A 5,377-nucleotide genomic window follows, 5' to 3' on the forward strand; every position below is an offset into this window, starting at 1 on the left:
AGAAAAACACTAAAAAATACTTTTTTTTGACTATACATGACATAAAAAGAGGTATTGGACAGGGAGGGAGCCACTCATTGGAGTGGGAAAGTTATCAAATTTTTGGACACCTTTTTGGACACTTAGTAGAACCTACCTAACATGGAATAATAGAAGTGGGGGGGGGGGGGGGGGGGGGAGATGTAAAGGGGAACATAGGGAGACAAGCCTATAAGTGGTAGAGACAAGGGAGTGGATAAAATGTATACACCAACGCTCTCCCATTGGTCCACCTCAAATCTCTTGTCATTAGGAGAGTCACTAACTCTTAAGCTAGAGGGAAACTTTTGAGTCCATATTTCCCCTAATAGAGGCTACCATATCTATATTGTTCATGTATTGTAGGGAGATTCATACTTATATAACATTAGTATGGAGAGTCTTGTAATCAACAATTTGAGAGAGATAAATATTGTGAATAAAAAAGCTTGTGGACTTATTTGGAGTAGTGCCCTCAAAGTTGGAGATGACTGAGTAATGTGTGTGTGTGTGTTGCCCTTTGAACTCCTCTCTCTCGTAGTCTCATCCTCTCATCTCATCTCTTCTCTCTTTCTGTCTCTTATACTTTTTGTTGTCCTCTCATTCAATTAGCATTAGCTTTTGCTTTTCTTATACTAATACGAGTGTGGAGAAAAATAAAAAGAAATATTAAAATGAGAAAAGAGTTTAAATATCTGTACATTTGTAAGAAGCTGGGAATAAGGATTTAGTGTAAAAAATATTGATATTATGCCATGTCACATGACATTGGTATAAAAGGAGAGGACATGTAATTTTTCATATCTTCTTGATACATTAATACGATTACAGTCTTTCTCTCCCATCTTGCTCACAACTTCTATGGCTTCTCCCTCTTTCCTGTCTTTCTCTCTCTAAATCTAGTCTTTCTCTCTCCTCGTCGCTCTTCTTCTCTCTCTTCTTGCAGTCTTTCTCTCTCTTTTGCAATCTTCTCTCTCCTATTTCTCTCTCCCTAGTTCTCTCTCTGACAAGTTTGAGAGACAAGCTACAGCCTCTCAAAATGAAGTACCACAAGGAGAAAGAAAGAGTTGATGAGATACGAAGACTGAAACAAAAGAGGGAGGAACTCCTCTTTAGTCTACAAAAGACCGAAAGGAGAATGGATCTTGCAAGGGTTGTTGATCTTCGCTATGCTACTCTACCGAATATTGATGCAACAATTCAAAATCTGGAGGCTAATACGAGCGAAGATGGCATGCTAACGGAAACTGTTGGTCCTGATCAGATAGCTGAGGTAGTGAGTCGATGGACGGGGATTCCAGTCACTAGATTAGGACAAAATGAGAAAGAGCACCTGATAGGTTTGGCTGAATGTCTGCATCAGTGTGTAGTTGGGCAAGATCAGGCGGTTGATATAGTGGCTGAAGCTATACTCAGATCCAGAGCTAGACTTGGAAGACTACAATAGCCTGTTGGGTCTTTCATGTTCCTTGGGCCTCCAGGCATTGGAAAATTTGAACTTGCAAAAGCTCTTGCCGAGCAGTTGTTCGACAATGAGAATCAGTTGATAAGGATAGACATGTTTGAATATATGGAGCAACACTCTGTTGCCTGACTAATTGGTGCTCCTCCAGGCTATGTGGGACATGAAGAAGGTGAAAGGACAGATGTATATTCATAAAATGGTCCCCTAACTAGGTCCTTGTACACCTTAAATACCCCATCCGTGTAATCGGGTATTCGCATGTGCTATCCCCGTGTTAACCCCGTGTAAGACCCTCTAATCCCATTCTTTACATTCCATCCCAACTCGTAAGGTTGTTGCCCTTAAAAACAAAAAGATGACGTATTGGTATGGCTGGGTGGGGGGGGGGGGAATCTTGTGGAACGGTGGCCTATGAGCATGTATACAGTGTAAGCATGAGGGGAGAGGGTAACTCGGTACAAAGATAGGCACCAATTCCAAACAAGAAGGGCTGGACAACACCGAATAGCATGCTATCCCGAACAGGCCTATAGTGGAAAACTAATCATAACTTGCCATGGGCAACTCCAAATGAGATATTCCACATGTCAAAACGAAGCTCGTTGAGTGTACTTTCAGCCCAGGTAGGTCATGCATGGGTGCAATTAATGTAGGCCCAAAACTATTCAAAAACAGATGGCTGTATACTGCAAAACATGCCCAAATCGAGTTGTCCTTCAGCCAAGGTTGCTGCCTCAAGGTGAGGGGACTGCATCGGGGGAGTGCTGATGTAGATAGAGTTAAAAAAAAAAAACAAACACTCGGGATCAAATGGATAACCTGCATGGTAAGCATCACCAGCATACAGGTCATCCATGCAAGCGTGGGTCTCTGCACTGCCACCGGGGTCAAATGGAAAGTGGTTATCCTTTCCATGCATTGGGTTACCATCCACAAGTAAAGCTAGAATGGTTAGAACCATTTTAGCTATTGCATCGAGTCTGCAATAAGCATCATATGATTAAGCTCTGTCTGCACTTGGATGTTGTCAACAACACATGGGGTTGCATAAGCTAAGAAGTTTACTGCATCAGCCCCTAAGTGCTGCATATTCATGGACCCTGCATTCTTAGTGATGTCCAAGCATTTAAACTGCAGGTCTGTGGAATGAAGGGGCTCCTGCATGGGGTCATGATCATCCAAATCCACATGCTGCCCACGATCTTCTTTCTTGAACTGAATTCTTGTTGTGGACCCATACCAAAATGGTCTTCAACAAGATCTTCTCCATCCTTTGCATCATAATACTCTAATACCAAGAGTATTTTGGCAGTTGCCCTGCATGTGGCTTGATGATTACAAGATATTGGCTTAGCACATCGATAGCATAAGCCCGTAGCATGCAATTCCCGTATTGTATCACTAGTAATGTGTCTAATGCATTTAGCCTTAGATAGCAATTTACACACATGCTCATCACCATCGGTCAGCTCAGTAATGGCTCTGACATGCTGCTCATAGTCATCTTGCTGCTCATGTGCAACAGATGGCTGTCCATGCTCATGACCATAATGCTCATGGTGTCCATATGGATGGTCATACCAATGTGGCTGTTGCTCATAATGATATTCATGTTGTCCATACTGCATATGGTGATAATAGCCCTGCTGCTCATATACATCTATTTGTTGCTGACTATTACCAAAACTTTGGCCATATTGTTGCCCATCAACATGCTGCCCAAGATTGCATGATGACTGTCCAACATGACTACAATGGTGTCCTTACATCCTAGGCTGACCATAATTATGATAAGTGGCAAGTCCGTGAGCATAGGTAACGGCATGATGTTGGTCATAATCAGTGGCTTGCTGCTCTTACATTGCATAAGAATCTCCATATGCATGCTGTTGACCAAGGCTGTGTGAGCTACAATTTACATGTCCATGATCATGACTTGCATAAGAACTATGTTGCTACATAAAGGAATGCTTGTAATCATAATCATGCTGTCCATGATAGCCATATTGCTGATCAAATCTATTGGAGTATGATCCACCCTCATGACAAGGTACGTAGCCTAGGTGTTGCTCAAAGTCAAATACAATACTTTGGTTATCAAAATTGCCCATATGTGATTTAGCTTAGCACCAGCAACAACTGACCTCACAACACATCTCTAAGTAACTGCAATTCCATCCAAGTGTTCAATTTAGTAAACCTGCCAATGGGGTTACAGACTCCAGAATGGACCTCCCTGTGGCATTAACTCGGCTGCATTAATTCTGTTGCAAATGACTGCAAGAGTTGCACCACCAGTTGATCAACAAGGAAGTCAAGATGGTCACTTTCTGACACACAACAGCTGCTTCTTTATCGAGCTCTCAAAGATCTCAGTAGCAGTGTCTACCAGCTGCTTTTACACACATCAATAAGCAGCCTCAATTCTGAAATGCAATAGGCATTACACTATCTTGTCATGACATCCCAAACTCCATTGCATATGCCAATACAATAAATTCATCATCTACAGTCAAATCCACTCCATTGCATGTGCGAATGCCATTGCTCTTCCCTGCAACCAGTTTGGTTCAGCCAGTTACTTAACCTACCTCTGATAGAATTTTTACTCCTGTATTCTCATCCAGTGGGAGCATAGCTAGGCTTCTCTGACTCCACATTTTTCAGCAGCAGCAAGTTAGGTGCCTGCTTGGCCCGGGAGAGCTGTTGTTGCTGATGAAGCAAAGAGGAAATGGGATGGACCAAAGCCTCTATCTTTGATAGGATCAACTGTCTCAATAGGCACTCAAACTCTTGATATAGTGGCTGAACATTTTGACAAATTTCGAGTTGTTGCTCTAGCAGCGGGCTCAAATGTTACATTGCTTGCATATCAGGTGAGGAGGTTCAAGCCTTGTCTTGTGTCTGCCAAGATTGTAGCATTGGCTACTGAGCTCAAAGAAGCAATTGTTGATGTTGACTCACATCCTCAGATTGTTTGTGGGGATGAAGGAATGGTTGAGGTTTCTTGCCATCCTGAGGCAGTCATTGTTGTTACAGGAATTGTTGGCTGTGCAGGGCTGAAGCCAACTGTAGTAGCAATTGAAGCGGGAAAAGATATAGCTCTAAAGGTGGGTTGCGCTGAATTATCCTAACAACATCTGGAGGAGCTTTTAGAGATTTTCCAATAGAAAATCTAAAGAACATTAAAGTAGCAGATGCTTTAAAACATCCAAATTGGAGTATGGGGAAGAAAATAACTATTGACTCTGCCACACTTATGAACAAGGGCTTGGAAGTGATAGAGGCACACTATCTTTTTGGAGCAGACTATGAGAATATTGAAATAGTCATTCATCCATAGTCCATAATTCATTCCATGGTAGAAACACATGATTCATCTGTTTTAGCTCAGCTAGGTTGGCCTGATATGAGATTGCCCATTCTATATACACTCTCATGGCCTGATAGAGTTCCATGCTCAGAAATAACCTGGCCCGACTTGATTTTGTGAAAATGGGATCACTAACATTTAGGAAACCGAGCCATGCAAAGTATCCATCCATGGAGCTTGCATATGCTTGATATTTTCAAAGTAGTGGAGCAAACCTGCAACAAGAAAAAAGAAGAGTCTGGTGGTACCTCTACTAGTCACAAGGCATGCCTTCACATTCTTGAGGGTCTGGGTTCTTTGTTACAGGAGGGTCATGTTACTCTCCCTCCCAAAACCAAGGAAAGTGTGAGAGATATTGCAAATGCATGAAAGTTGAAGGTCAAGCCAGAGAGCATAGATGTGTTCTTAGTTTCAAGCATGTGTCGTTTTCTTGCTTCTCTCCTAGTAGACTGCTTCTGTGAGCCTTTTGTATCTTATGTCCTTTCATTCAAGAACAACACATGCAGGTCCTTTCCCAATCA

The 5,377-nt window shown here is 42.2% G+C and overlaps 1 pseudogene; it reads left to right on the forward strand.

Moving 5' to 3' along the window:
* Positions 1 to 1,156: 1,156 nt before the first annotated feature.
* Positions 1,157 to 5,047, forward strand: LOC148011733 (1-deoxy-D-xylulose 5-phosphate reductoisomerase, chloroplastic pseudogene; annotated as a pseudogene).
* The last annotated feature ends 330 nt before the right edge of the window (positions 5,048 to 5,377 follow it).

Source organism: Lygodium microphyllum, chromosome 28, assembly GCF_053477565.2.
Source record: "Lygodium microphyllum isolate KBCC chromosome 28, Lygodium_microphyllum_v1.1.10, whole genome shotgun sequence".
Lineage (NCBI taxonomy): Eukaryota > Viridiplantae > Streptophyta > Polypodiopsida > Schizaeales > Lygodiaceae > Lygodium > Lygodium microphyllum.